The sequence below is a fragment of the Nicotiana tabacum genome, chromosome 14 (genome assembly GCF_000715075.1).
Source record: "Nicotiana tabacum cultivar K326 chromosome 14, ASM71507v2, whole genome shotgun sequence".
In the NCBI taxonomy this organism is placed as follows: domain Eukaryota; kingdom Viridiplantae; phylum Streptophyta; class Magnoliopsida; order Solanales; family Solanaceae; genus Nicotiana; species Nicotiana tabacum.
The window spans coordinates 75,004,531-75,020,584 of record NC_134093.1 but is presented as its reverse complement, the minus strand read 5'-3'; the positions used below and the strand labels follow the sequence as shown (position 1 = coordinate 75,020,584).

The following is a 16,054-nucleotide window of genomic DNA, read 5'->3' as shown; positions in this document are numbered from 1 at the left end:
ATATAAGTCTTCCGTCAACCAAGAGTCTTCATCAATAACCTTACCTCTATATATTTCATCCCCAGATGTCATGGTGAAAGAACTAGAAACACACTAAGAGAAAAATCAAATAGTTATAAAAATAAAATATTTACAAAAAGAGAAGGAAAAAAAAACTTGTAAAGATAAAAGTAAAAGTCTAATGTAGAAAAATAGTTAATTTCTAAGTCCCTGGCAACGGCGCCAAAAACTTGTTACGACCAAATACACTCACGCAAGTATACGCGGTCGTCAAGTAATAAAGTAACTAAAAGTCAGATGTCGAACCCACGAGGACTTATGATTAACTATTAATTAAATTAGACTATCCCAATTATCTAAACAAGAATTAAATCTAAAAATATTTTATTCTAAACTAATTAAATAAGAAAAATATAAATAATAAACTTTGAACAGAGAAAGAGCAGATTTTTATGATATCAATGTAATAAAAACGATCTAGGGTTATGGCATATCTAACAATCCTATTGTATTCTTCAATTGAATTGACCGACTAATTTATCTAGCTTATTGGTTGACAGGGTTAATGCTCATAAGAATCTGTCGAGTTCTTACTTGCCTATTCAAGCTAACCTAACGCCTATATGTCTATGGAGTTAGAATCAACAAGAACGCATTTATAATTCCTGTAAATCAACCAAGCAAGGCAATTAGGCATATGTCTATCCTAACTACGAATCCGTTCCCCGATGCCCGAGTTCAAGAACTTGCCCTACTCAATCCTATATGCAATATAGAATTCCCACTTTCGAGTTCAATTCTAGATTCGTAGATAGTATTCAATTGGTGATCAAGCAATTAAATAATTAAGTGCAAGATTGAATAAATAAACTAATATGATAAATCAAGAAGTCAAAATCAATATCCGAATAACAATAGTCATGAAAGAACCACAACCCTAGAACGTGAAGTTTAGCTCCATATAGACATGGTAGCCAAACAACAAATCATATAAAGAAACATAAAAATTACTAAGTTTGGTGGGAGAAAGATGGAACTTGATGAATTCCGGCCTCCACAGCTTTGTCGTGGCTTTTTTCCCCCTTCCCAATATGTTAGATGACCTAAAAGAGGCGTTTTTGGCTTATATATTGCGTACAAAAGTCGTGGGCCAAAGTTCTCCTATTTCTAATCCAAATCAGCTTCAGGGATTGATGCTAGGGTGGATGCGTCGCATCCACCTCGTCCTCCACTTCTCAGCTTCGCATGCTAGGGTGGATGCTTCGCATCCACCTCGTCCTCCACTTCTCAGCTTTGCCCAGGTGCGGATGCTAAGGCGGATGCTATGGGCCGACTTCACTGCTAAGAGTGTACGAAATCTGATCTTTTTCTAGATTGGATGCGACGCATCCAATCTCTCTTCCTCTACCTAGAGCACCTTTTCTTCATATTTTTGCACTCCATACACCCTAATTCACCCCACACAACTCAATTAGTCATAAAACCAATAATTAAACCATGTTGGGCATTTTAAAGATCAAATAACATCAAGAAGCGGTTAAAACATGGGTAAAGTAACATCAACACATATCGAAATATGCCAAACATCAATAATGCAGAAACAGCGTCTAACAAGAGGACCCCTGCAGATTTTTGAACTGTGTATCTGCCTATCTCTCCTTGCCAGTAAGGATTACTTTTGGAGAATTTGTTCAATAATTCATAAATCTCAACAAAGCTTTTCTCCAACACTTGTCCTCCCGTTGCAGCATCGACCATAATTTTTGTCTCTGGATGTAGCCCTTCAATGAAGATATGAGCCAACACTTCATTAGTCTGGTTGTGATGAGGACAATCTCTAAGAAATCCCTTGAACCTCTCCCAAGCTGAATATAAAGATTCGCCCGACTTCTGTTTAAAGGCGACTATCTCACTTCTGATCGTTGCAGTTTTTCCTGAAGGGAGAATCGTGCCAAAATTTTTCTAGCCAGATAATTCCATGATGTGATAGAGTTAGTCGGTTCCACCTTCAACCACCACTTTGCTTTGCCCAACAGAGAAAACGGGAACAGTGTGAGCCTCACATAGTCCAAAGTGACTCCATTAGTAATATAAGTATCACTAATCTCCAAGAAGTTCAGAATATATTGTTTAGGATCTGTAACACCCCAGAAAAATTTTCGAAGTACTTAAGTGTAAAGCCTAGTAAACTTTGCCAAAAGAAAATAATGTTTCTTGGTGCCGAATTGGGCTTACGTGTTTGAGGATTGTAAAGAAAAACTTTTGGTAGCGAAATGCATTTTTGCGGTCCATTATGCAACTGCAGAATCACTCTGCGGGCCGCATAATGGCCGCAGAAGTGAGGCAGGAGAGGGTCAGTTGGATGCCATTATGCGGTCAACTATGTGACCGCAGAACTGTTTTGCGGTTCATTATGCGGCCGCAGAACAGGTCTACGGGCCACATAGTGACCGCAGACATAGGCAGATTTTTGCCGGTTCTGGACACCAATTATACGGCCGATATGTGGTTCGCATATCGATTATGCGATCGCAGACCTTGTTCCGGAGCATCATTTTTGGGTTTTTAAAACCCGACCCTACTTCATTAAATACACGCTTTGGGTCATTCTTTAGCCAAAATCTGACATTTTAGAGTGAGAGATAGCACCCTAGAGTGAAAAGGTATTCCTCAATAATTGATTCTTTAATTCTTGCTCAAATCTTGGAAGATTAACAAGGAAAACCCACAAGGTCTTCATCCTAAAGGTAAGATTCTACACCCTAACCCTCAATTTTGAATTTGTCTAGAAATGGGTAATTAGCAAGATAATATTTGGGCGTGAAAGTTGTTTATTTTACATGCATGTGTTATCAAAGGGTGTAGGAATATTGTTAAGCTAAAAATGGTAAAGATTGGGTTGTGGGATGATAGAATCCTCCATAAAAGGACCTTAAAACCTTAATGCACACCTAGTGTTTGATAAAATGCTCAAATGATCTAGAACCATGAACATCTTCCTAATTTTGATTCAATTTGTTATATTTCTACAATAGATTGAAGTTGCTAAGAATTCTGGAACAGTTTAGAGTTTAAGGAAGCTCAATTGAGGTATATTGGCTAAACTCTTCTCTTAGAATTGGATCCCACGATATTCATGTGAATTATGTAAGTCTCGAGTGGTTCATTATAAAATTGGCTATTCCGAGTAAGATTGGATTGAAGGATATATGTTCAACAAGTAACCCAAATGCCTTACTTATGTTATGTTATAAATTGAGGATGTTTAAAAATATGGGTTGTGCATTAGAAATGTTCGACTTCAAGTTAAATTAAAATGAAGGCTATTATGCCAAATTTTGTGAAGAATCTATATGTGCCTTAGACTCTTAATTGCTCACATGTGTACTACATGCCTTGATTTGAATTATTATTGTTATTGTTGATGATGTTGATGTTAGAAAATGAAAAGGTGAGCATGAAATACTAAATACGGCCAACGTGCCAAGAATGATCTTATAATTATGGCCAACGTGCCATGAAATACTAATTATGTCTCTAATGAGATAGCCTAGCCAGTCGAGTCATGATCGGACTCCGTGCTATGAGTACGGTGGTATTGGTATTGTGAATAATGGTATTGTGAACAATGAAATATCGATACTAAAAATCTCCCAATGTGAGATATGGAAATTAATTTGAACATTGTCTTGATCCTAAATTGAGGTTTGATGTTGATTAAGGCTTTCATTGATATTATGATATTCTTGTTTGTATTATTTGTTCTATTGAGAGGGTGTTTAGTTATACATACTAGTGCTATTCGACGGTACTAACGTCCCTTTTGCCGGGGGCGCTGCATCTTTCAATGGATGCAGGTGGTTCCACAGCAGGAAGACATTGATTAGTAATAGCAGTACACCTTCTTCCCAGCTGACTTGGTGAGCCCCACCTCATCCCGGGGTCATGTATCTTTTGTACTTTGTGTATTCTGTTTGAGGTATAGCCGGGGCCTTGTTGCCGGCATTATCATTATACTCTTCTTTATCTATAGAGGCTCCATAGACATTGTGTGGGTTGTGTATTTGTGCTGGGAAAGTCAAAATATGTTATGTTGTGTTGTATTACTTGTCCATTTGAGACATTAAAAAAATGATGAAACTATTGGTAATGAATTGGTATTGTAGACATGAACATATTTTTGTCTAATTAATGAAAATATGTATTATCTCCATTCGTGGATGAGTTTGGGTAGAAGAAAATCTAACAGGCTAGCTCGGTCGGGTTCACTCGGTTGAGTGCCGGTCGTGTTCCTTAGTTTTGGGGCATAACAGGATCCTCATGTGGAAGATCCATAAATTGCCCGTTTGCATATAGCAGCTCGATCATGCTCTATTTCAGCTCAAAGTGCCCAGTGATTCAGGGCTTCATAATGTTGGAGGTAACATTAGCAATGCTTGGCATCGACGCCTCCAAAACAGCCATATGTTGCTCGTCTACCATGTTCACAGGTAATTGAACAAGTGCCTGAAGATTATTTGTGTCCCTTGCTTCTCTCAACCTCCTGTAAAATGTTCTCTCAGGTTCGGGGTCAAAGCCTTAAAGTCTATCTTGGCTCCTAACCCTTCACATTCAATAAAAGTTCTTGATACCAGAGCAACCAATAAGAAACGTTAGACTTGACAAAATAAACAACAAAAGTAAAAGCTAGTAAAGTAGTCAATATTCAAGTCCCCCGAGCCCCCGGCAACGATGCCAAAAACTTGTTGCTCCCAAATGCACACACAAGTATACGTGGTCGTACAAGTAATAAAATTATAAGTAGAGTGTCGAAACCACAGAGACTTGTGTTAACTACCTACTAATTTCACCAAAATTGTTATTCAGTGGAGTCATCAGAGTTTAATAGTGTGATAATAACTAAGCAATGAATGTACCAATTAACTAATAACACATGCAGAAAATGGTTATTGAGAATTCGGTAGAGATGAACATTCCAGGGTTGTAATCGATTCACCAATCCTATTGCGTTCTAATTAACTCTCCCTTTCATACAACTCACTCATGGTTGCTAATTAATCGAGTAATTTCTCTCATATTATTCTCTCGAATTACTACTCGCCTATTCAAAATAGATTAACGCCTATATTCCTATGGAATCAATTTATTAAGAACGCATTAAGATTACGATATTCAATTGAGCATGGTGACTAGGTATATTCCTATCCTAACCACAAATCCGCTCCCCACTCAGAGTTAAGATCATGCCCTCTTCAATTCTTCTCTAATCTAGACGTAGTTTTCCAAAGCATAACATATATAGTAAATAGAACCTAATTGGTGGCCAGACAATCAAGAAATTAATCACCAAATTGAAGAAACAACCATATATTAGCAAACTATAATCAAGGTAAAGTCAATTTCGAACAATAATATTCATCACTAAATCACAACCCCAGAAATTATGGGATTTAGACACTCATGGTAAAGTTAAACAATTTCACAAGTGTTTGAATAGTTGAAAATACTAAGAAAGATGTAGAAAAACTTAGAATCCTTGCTCTCGAGTATTTCGTGTGTGTGTTTTCCTCTCAAAGTGGCATCTCCCCCTCCAAAATAGGTTTAGACTTCTTTTTATACGAGTTGGGGATGAGTAGGGCCAAATAACCTTGTCCCGAGAGAAGTGAGAAAAAATCCTGTCACCTAGCGTCCAGGGTAGCGTGTCGCGCTCTCCCTGGCACTGGCCTTGGCTAAAAAATTTCAGGTCTGTAGTTTGTGCCCCCGACAGCATGACGAGCTGTCCTGGGTGTTGCACTGGGCCTTTTTCTTCTTTTGTTCTCTTTTTGCTTCAACTCGTGCACTTTTGCCCCACATTTATTTCGGGTGACTCCTATACATAAAAATACCGCGAATTACAACAAATCATTACATTACACATACAATATCCATGAAACATGAGTAAAATGCAAGACAATATGCATATAAATAAACATACTTTAAGCTGAATATCAAGCTCAATACTTATTGAGTTTATGGGGTCGGTTGTAATCATACTACACTTTTGCACTTCTTGTGAAAATTTTGGAATTGGTCTTAGCGATGATCTGAGGGGTCATTAGCTTGGACATGTCAAGAGACTAGAGGTAGTGCTGCATACCCATTCATAGACTTTGGAGTGACCTTCCTTACCTTTTGTTAAGGTTTAATTGTATCATGCAGTATCGTACTTCATTTCAGAATTTGTATTTAGTACTCTTTAGAAGCTCATGTACTCCGTGACACTAGTCTTGGGAGGTGTTTATGACAGCTGTATTAGCTTTAGACTTGTCATGTAAATTTCGCAGTTTTTAATCTTTATTTATGATACTATGTTGTTAAATATTTTGTTTTGCTTCTTTATTTAGTATCAAGTGTTGGCTTGCCTAGCAAGTGGAGTTGGGCACCATCACGACCCTTTGGTTGGGATTTTGGGTCATGACAAGTTGGCATCAGAGCCCTAGGTTGTATAGGTCTCACGAGTCATGAGCAAGCTTGGTAGAGTCTTGAGGGTCAATACAGAGACGTCTTTACTTATCTTTGAGAGGCTATAAGGTTTTTAGGAAACTTCAAATTCTTTCTTTCTCTATCATGCAACTTTGATCTATCCTAAAGTTTGAATTTTTACACTCTATTCTCTCACAGATGGTGAGGACACGTACTTTGGTTACAGCAGAGTAGGAGCCAGATCCCAAAGTTATAGCCACTACTAGGGGTAGGGGAAGGGGCATATCTAGAGCCCAGGCTAGAGCACGTACTGCGGTGCCTACAACTACTCGTGTTTGTGCTATAGTAGTGCTATTCAAGCGCCAAATAGCTCCAGAAGGTGAGATACTAGTGCAGGATAAGCCCGTAGGGCCAGCCCAGGTTCCAGGAGGGTTTATTACTACCCTAATGCTTCGGGACGCATTTATCAGTATGATTAGTTTTATAGAGAGCATGGATTAAACAGGTGTTTTTGACGGCAACAGCCACTTCTCAGTCCGGGTGAGGTGCTCAGACTCCCGCCACTCACACTCCTGAGCAGATGGCTCAGGGATATCAGAATCCGGGGGTACTACCAGCCAGCGTGGTTCAGCCTATTATTGTAGTTGGACATAATGTTAGGCTCGCTATGTCTATTTATAAGCTGAAGAGGATGGATAAGTTTCGGAAGTTGCATCCTCCTTATTTCAATGGTTTGCCTTCAGAGGATGCTCTATCGTTCTTGGAGTGATGTCATGAGATCTTACGCTATTTGGGACGGGTCGAGTCCAACGGATTGGACTTCACCATTTCTCAGATGTAGGGTTCGGCAACAGGTGGTGGCAGACTTATGAGATGGGTAGTCCATCAAGGTTACTTCCTCTTACTTGTGCTCAATTTTCATAGATTTTCTTGGAGAAGTTCATCCCACTCACTTTGAGAAATGATCTAGGCAGATAGTTTGAGCATCTTCAGTAGGGCGGTATGACAGTCACCCAATATGAGATGAGGTTTGTTGATTTGTCTCATCATGAAACTATCCTGATCCTTACTGGGATGGAGAAGGTGTGGAGGTTCATATAAGGAATTGCTTATGGTAATAGACTTCATATGGCTCGAGAGGCCGATACTAAGACTTCATTCACTCAGGTAGTGGAGATTTCTATGAGCATTGAGCATATTCGTGGCCAGGGTAGAGAGGCGATGAGTGACAAGAGGTCTCATCATTTTGGTGAGTTTAGTGGTGCCTCAACTGGAGGCAAAGGTCATTTTGGTAGAGGGCGTGCTATTAAATCTGTTCAATCAGCACTCAAGGTTTCTCATGGTACTGCAGGAAGCCATGGCACATATGGTTCTCGCCTACAGTAGTCATCATATAGTGCATCTCCAGCTCAGGGTCCTATTAGTGCACCTCTAATACAGAGTTTCTATAGTGGTCATTCGGGTCATCAGGGACAACTTTAGATTCAGTATCCACATCAATCAAAGGGTCTCTTTGAGTGCACAGATGCAGGTCACATCAAGAGATATTGCCCTAGATTTCGGAGTGGTGTGCCATATTAGGGTACCCAGGCCATGGTTCCAACACCATTTGCTACACCACCTGCCTAGCCACCTAGGGGTGGGGGTCTGCCACTAGAGGTGGAGTTCAGCCAGGTAAAGGTCATCTTAGAGGAGGACAAGTCGGTGGGGCTAAGCCTCATTGTTATGCATTTCGTGGTAGTCCTTAGGCGGAGTCGTCTGATGCAGTCATCATAGGTATTATCTCAGTCTATCATAAATATGCTTCATTGTTGTTTGATCCAGGTTCTACTTATTCATATGTGTCTTCATATTTTACATCTAACTTGAGTATGCCTCCTGGTTCTCTTGATATACCTATTTTTGTATCTACACCGATTGGGAATTCTATAGTAGTTGTTTAGGTGCACTGATCTTGTGTGGTTACTATTAATGGGTTTGATACCATGGTGGATCTCTTGTTGTTGGATATGGAGTATTTTGAGGTTATTCTTTGTATGGATTACTTGTCCTATATCATGCTATCTTGGATTATCACACCATGACTGTAACTTTAGTTATGACAGGGTTGCCTAGACTAGAGTGGAAAGGGACTCTTGGCCATGACACGAGTAGGGTGATTTCAATCTTGAAGAATCGATATATGGTTGAGAAAGTGTATTTTGTATATTTGGCTTACATTCGAGATTCTAGTACAGAGATTCCTTCAATGGATTTAGTACCTGTTGTGAGAGAGTTTCTAGAGGTGTTTCCTGCAAATCTACTAGGCATGCCACCTAATAGAAATATTGACTTTTGTATTGAGCAGTTGTAGGATTTTCTTGATAAGGGGTTCATTAGACTGAGTGTTTCTCCTTGGGGTGCACCGGTGTTTTTTGTGAAAAAGAAGGATGGTTCTATGAGGTTGTGAATTGATTATCGGTAGTTGAACAAGGTTACTATCAAGAACAAGTATCCATTACCTCGTATCGTTTATTTGTTTGACTAGATTCAGGGTGATAAGGTGTTTTCTAAGATTGACATAAGATCCAACTATCATCATGTGAAGATTAGGGCTTTGTATGTCCCTAAGATGGCTTTTAGGACTCGTTATGGTCATTATGAGTTCTTGGTGATGTCATTTGGGTCGACCAATACCCCAACAACTTTCATGAATTTGATGAGCGGAGTGTTTAAGCCTTATTTGGATTCCTGTGTGATTGTATTCATTGATGGTATTTTCGTTTACTCCCATAGTAGAGAGGAGCATGAGTAGCACTTGCGAGTTGTTCTATAGATATTGAAAGATCATCAACTTTATGCCAAGTTTTCTAAGTGTGATTTATAGCTGGACTCAGTTGCATTATTGGGTCATGTTGTGTTTGGTTATGGTATCAAGGTTGATCCTAATATGATTGAGGCAGTTCAAAATTGGCCTAGGCTTACTTCAGCTACAGAGATTCAGAGCTTCTTGGGTTTGGCAGGCTACTATCATCGCTTTGTTGGGGGACTTTCATCTATTGCAGCTCCATTGAGCAAGTTGACTCATAAAGGTGCGCTTTTTAGATGGTCTGATTAGTGCGAGGAGAGCTATTGAAAGCTCAAGGTTACTTTGACCACGGCTCCAGTGTTGATATTGCCCATGGTTTCAGGGCCTTACATCGTGTATTATAATGCTTCAAGTATTTGGCTTGGTGCTGTTTTGATGCAGAATAGTAGAGTGATTGCTTGCACGTCTCATCACCTGAATACACATGAGAAGAAATATCCAGTTCATGATTTGGATTTGGTATCTATTGTGCACGCGCTCAAGATTTAGGGACACTACTTGTATGTTGTGTCATGTGAGGTTTACACTGATCATCGTAGTCTTGTTCAAGAAGAAGAATTTGAATTTGAGGCAGTGGAGGTGGTTGGAATCGTTGAAAAACTATGATATCACTATCTTATATTATTTGGGTAAGGCAATTGCGGTACCTGATTCCTTGAGTAGAAAGGTGGAGAGTATGAGAACTTTGGCCATTATTCTAGCTAAGGAGAGGCCATTATCCATGGATGTTCAGGCTTTGGCTAATAGACTTATGAGGTTGGATATTTCTTAGCCGAGTAGAGTTCTCGCTTGTGTGGTCACACAGTCGTCCTTGTTTGAGCACATTAAGGCTTGCCAGTATGGTGATCCACATTTCTTGGTGTTGAAGGATACAGTGCAGCGAGGTGGAGCAATGAAGGTAGTGATTGGATATGATAGTGTTATGTGGCATTAAGGGCAAATTTGTGTTTCGAATGTTGATGGTTTAAGGGAGTTGATTCTTGAGGAGGCTCACAGTTCAGGGTATTCTATCCATCCAGCTGTTATGAAGATTTATTGTGACTTAAAGCAACATTATTGGTGGTGAAAGATGAAGAAGGACATTGTTGGGCATGTTTCAGGATGTTTGAATTGCTAGCAGATGAAGTAACAACATCAGAAACCAGGTGGTTTGACTCAGAGGTTGGTTATATTGACGTGGAAGTGGGAGCCTATTACTATAGACTATGTAGTATGATTGCCACAGACTTTGATGAAGAATGAAGCTATTTGGGTCATTGTGGATAGGTTGACCAAGTATGCGCATTTCATTCTGGTGATGGCTTCTTACACTTCAGAGAGATTGGCTCAAATCTGCATCAGATAGATCGTTCATTAGCACGGTGTGCCAATTTCTATCATTTCACACTGTGGCACTCATTTCACATTGCAATTTGGAGAGCTATTCAGCGAGAGTTAGGAATGCAGGTGGAGTTTAGCATTGTATTTCACTCACATACGGATAGCCAGTCCGAGCAGACTATTCAGATCCTTGAGGACATGTTGAGAGCATGTGTTATTGATTTTGGAGGCCATTAGGACCAGTTTCTACCATTGGCAGAGTTTGCCTACAGCAATAGCTGTCACTCCAGCATTCAAATAGCGTCATATGAGGCTTTATATGGTAGGCAGTTTCCTTCTCCTATAGGTTGGTTTAAGCCTGATGAGGCTAGGATGTTGGGTATTGATTTGGTTCGTGATGCCATAGATAAGGTGAAGTTGATTTAGGATCGTCTTCGGGCAGCGCAAAGTAGGAAGAAGAGTTATGCGGACAAGAGGGTCCGCGATGTGGCTTATATGGAAGGCGAGAAGGAACTTTTGAAAGTTCCACCTATGAAGAGCGTGATGAGATATGGGAAAAACGTTAAGTTGAGTCCAAGGTTCATTGGGCCGTTTGTGGTGTTAGAAAGAGTTGGAGAGGTTTATTATAGGCTTGCTTTGCCCTTAGTCTTTCGGGAGATTATTCGATATTTCATATTTCTATACTTAGGAAGTATCATGAATACTAGTCACATGTATTGGACTTCAACGGAGTGTAGCTTGATGAGAATTTGACTTATTAAGAAGTGTTGGTAGCTATTGTAGATCGCCATGTTCGAAGGTTGAGATCTAAGGATATTTCTTCTATGAAAGTTCTTTGGAAAGGACAGTCGACTGAGGAGGATAATTAGGAGTCCAAGTCCGATATGAGGAGTAGATATATGTGTCTCTTTGCATGTTTAGGCACATTTCTATGTCTGTTCGAGGAAGAACATTTATTTTTTACGTGGAGAATGTAACCACCCAATAGGTCATTTTGAGTTTTAACTTTCCGTTTCGTGATTTGAGGCCTTGAAGAGCTTTATTTCTGGAAAGTTTAAACGTATTTTGGAAAAACAATTCTAGAACTTTAATGTTGTTGGAGTTAATCACGGTCAACATTCTTGGTAATCAACCTCGAATCGGTGTTTTAACTATTTCATAGGTTCTTATGATGATTTTAAACTTGTATGTATGTTTAGTTTGGGTCTCGGGTTACCCAAGGCTGTTTCGGCACTTATAGTTGAAAGTTGGAATTTTGAGTTCATCAACATTTGAATCTTTGAGTTTTGATGCTTGATTCTTGATTTTTGATATTTTCTTATGTTTTGAGCTTACGAGTGAGTCCGTGTGAGGTTTATATACTTGTATGGATGTTGGTAATGGGGCTCAATGGTCACAGATGAGTTTTGAATTGGTTTCGGGCATTTTTTGAGAGTTTTCCATTGATGGTGTTGCAATCGTTGCATTTGCAATAACCAGCACCCAAATGTGAAGTTCACATTTGCGAATGCTAACTCATATTTGTGAAGTTTGGGAAGGGGAGTTCACCTTCGCAATTGTGAAACTTAGGCCGCATTTGCGACATTCCAATCGAATTTGTGACTTTACTGGCTAATGAAGCTTTTTGCAATTGCGACCAGTGGTTCACATTTGCGAGCTGCGCAATTGCGAACAATGTGTCGTTGTTGCAATATCGACAATTGGGTAAAAAGGGAAAGGTTCCAAGATTAGTTCATTTTATTCTATTTTTGAGACCTAGACTTCTTAGGAGGCGATTTTGATTTTCTTCTCAACTTCAAAGGTGTTAGTGATTTTAACTTTGTCTGATTAATTCCATTATTCCCCATAGATTTTCACCCCTAAATCAGATTTTTAACAAAAATGACAACAACAACAAACCCAATATGTTCCCAATAGGTGGGGTCTGGGGAGGGTAGTCTGTACATAGACCTTACCCCTACCTAATGCAGGTGGAGTGGTTGTTTCCAATAGACCCTTGACTCGGAAAGGGTGAGAAGAATAAGGAGGAGGAGGAGGAGCAGGCGGAGCAGGAGCAGGAGGAGAAGAAGAAGAAGAAGAAGAAGTCTTCTCAACTTCAAAGGTGTTAGTGATTTTAACTTTGTCTGATTAATTCCATTATTCCCCATAGATTTTCACCCCTAAATAAGATTTTTAACAACAACAACAACAACAAACCCAGTATGTTCCCAATAGGTGGGGTTTGGGGAGGGTAATTTTTACGTAGACCTTATCCCTACCTAATGTAGGTAGAGGGGTTATTTCCAATAGACCCTTGGCTCGGAAAGGGTGAGAAGAAGGAGGAAGAGTAGGAGGAGGAGGAGAAGAAGAAGAAGAAGAAGAAGAAGGAGGAGGAGGAGGAGGAGGAGGAGGAGAAGAAGAAGAAGAAGAAGAAGAAGAAGGAGGAGGAGGAGGAGGAGGAGGAGGAGGAGGAGGAGGAGGAGGAGGAGAAGAAGAAGAAGAAGAAGAAGAAGAAGAAGAAGAAGAAGAAGAAGAAGAAGAAGAAGAAGAGGAAGAAGAGGAGGAGGAGGAAGAATAAGAAGAAGAAGAAGAAGAAGAAGAAGAAGAAGAAGAAGAAGAAGAAGAAGAAGAAGAATAAGAAGAAGAAGAGGAAGAGGAGGAAGATAAAGCGGAAGAAGAAGAAGAAGAAGAAGAGGAAGAAGAAGAAGAGGAAGAAGAAGAAGAAGAAGAAGATGATGATGATGAAGAAGATGAAGAAGAAGAAGAAGAAGAAGAAGAAGAAGAAGAAGAAGAAGAAGAAGAAGAAGAAGAGGAAGAAGAAGGAAGAGGAAGAGGAAGAAGAGGAAGAGGAAGAGGAAGAATAAGAGGAAGAGGAAGAAGAAGAAGGAGAGGAAGAAGAAGGAGAAGAAGAAGAAGAAGAAGAAGAAGAAGGAAGAGGAAGAGGAAGAGGAACAAGAGGAAGAAGAAGAGGAAGAGGAAGAAGAAGAAGAGGAAGAAGAGGGAGAGGAAGAAGAAGAGGAAGAGGACAAGGAATAGGAGGAAGAAGAAGAGAAAGAGGAAGAGGAGGAGGAAGAAGAATAGCAATAAAGGAAGAGAGAAGAAAAAGAGCGAGATAAAGGATAAATAGTACCAAATAATTGCAATAGGGAATATAATACCTGAGGCGATCAAAACCACGTAACGCAATAAAAATCTAAGAAAATGAAGGGACATGCGTGCTACTAAGACTAACGATGAGAAACTAAGACACTACCCACTAACCTTCTACCCTAATCCTCGACCTCTCAACCCTCCTATCAAGGGTAATGTCCTCAAGGATAGTAACTTAGGATATTGAGTTTTTGAGATTTGGACCTCGATTTGAGGTCGGATCTCAAAACAAATCACATATTTGGACTCGGGGATGAATGGGTAATCGGGATATGATCTTGATTTTAGATTTCGACCGAGTGGGACTGGGTTGAATTTTTGTTGACTTTTCCAAATATGTTAAATATCGAACCTTTTTAGTATTAGGAGGATTCCTTAAGCTTGTTTCGACTTGTTTGAGTATTATTTGACTAGATTTGAGTTGTTTGGAGTCTTGTTATAAAGGGAAAGTGGTATTGGAATGTGGATTTTTTTTAAATAAGATAAGTATCATGGTTAACCTTGACTTGAGGGAATTATGTTGTAAATATCATATTTGCTACGTGCTAATTATGCTGGGGTGGCGTATATGCAAGGTGATGAGTGTATATGCATTGTCATGGATTAAAGCATGTGGTAGAATTAGGCTTATTTATGTCTTTGTTTATTTCTTGTGATATTCTCTTATGCTTTGTTGGATTGTGAGACTACTTGATTATTTACATGTTATTGGCCTTTGGTGACTTGATGAGATATATGAGTGAGATAGCTTTTGAAGTGTTGATTTGTCTACTACACCCTAGTTATGTTCATATTTTCCTTAATATATTATGCTTACTTGTTTTCTCCATTGTATTATGTTATGCTTCATTCCTTGTTTGTTTCTTGTTGGGTGTTTACATATGGATTGATATTGAGATTTGGATCGGGTTGTATGTAGCAACGTTATTATGATTGGATCGGGTTGCACGCCACAACGGGTTGATATCTTGTGTTAAATTCTTGTTTGTGGTTCTTACTTTGTGGTGTTTGCATCACGAGGTTATGCCATGTCGTTATTTTCGTGGACCCTATTATTTATTCTCTTATTTGATCTTATGTTATTATTCATCTCTCTATTGACATTACTTTCTACTTATTACTTGCACAGCTTTATAGTAAGTATCCTGTCATAGCCTCGTCACTACATCTTCAAGGTTACGCTCAATAGTTATTGTATACATGGAGTTAGTTGTACTCATACTACACTTGTACACTTCTTGTGCAGATTTTGGCATTGGTCCTAGCAGTGCTCCGAGGGGTGATTAGCTTGGACAGATCAGGAGTCTTGAGGTAGTACTGCATACACGTTCGCAGACTCTGGAGTCACCTTCCTTACCTTTTGTTATTGTTAATTGTATTAGACAGTATTATATTTAATTTCATAATTTCATTTACTACATGATACCAGTCTTGTAAGGTGTTTATGACAGTTGTAGTGTAGACTTGTTATCTAAATTTCGAAGCTTTTACTCTTTATTTATGATAATATGTTGTTAAATGTTTAGATTTACTTCTTTATTTACTGTTAAGTACTGGCTTGCCTAGCAAGTGGAATTAGGCTCCATCACGACCCCTTGGTTGAGATTTTGGGTCGTGACACCGCGGAAGGAGGCTGGGTCTTGGCCTTCGAGTTCGCGGAGGGGCATGTCGCGTTTGTCGGAGAAGGCTGGGTAGAAGGACTTTGCGTTTACGAGGTCCCTATCGCGTTCATGATGAACGGATTTGGGTTGCGGCTTTGTAGTGCTTCAAGAACGCAAAGCTAAGTCCGCATTCACAAAGGGTATTGCTGGCAGGGGTATTTTAAGTCTACAATTTCGGGATTTAGCTCATTTTCACCATTTTGAGTTTTGGAGAACGAGAGGAGGAGATTTTGAAGAAAAATTTCACTACAATATTGGAGGTAAGAAATCTTCACTTAGATTTGATCATATATATTGATTCCCCATGGACTTCTACACTTAAAATATGAAATTTTAAAGTAAAATTTGGGAATTTTATCTACAACTTAATTGAGTGCAAGTTGAGGTTTCGAGCATCGATTTTGACTTGGATTTGACAAATAAACATATAGTTGGACGCGTGGGGTTATGGGTGAATGAGATCTACACCTACACTCGAGTTTTGACCATGTGGGTCTGGTTGACTTTGGTTGACTTTTTGAGAATTGATTAAAGATTGAAGCTTTATTGTTTAGAATTGATTCCTATGATTGTTTTTACCTTATTGAGTATTATTTGGTTAATAATACCTATTTTCTCATAATATAACTGATAT

The 16,054-nt window shown here is 39.3% G+C and overlaps 1 non-coding gene across 1 annotated transcript; it reads left to right on the top strand.

Moving 5' to 3' along the window:
• The first annotated feature begins 1,816 nt into the window (after positions 1-1,816).
• LOC142169234 (small nucleolar RNA R71) lies at positions 1,817-1,923 on the top strand. The gene has a single exon (XR_012698946.1). It is a non-coding gene; the product is annotated as a small nucleolar RNA R71 (small nucleolar RNA).
• The last annotated feature ends 14,131 nt before the right edge of the window (positions 1,924-16,054 follow it).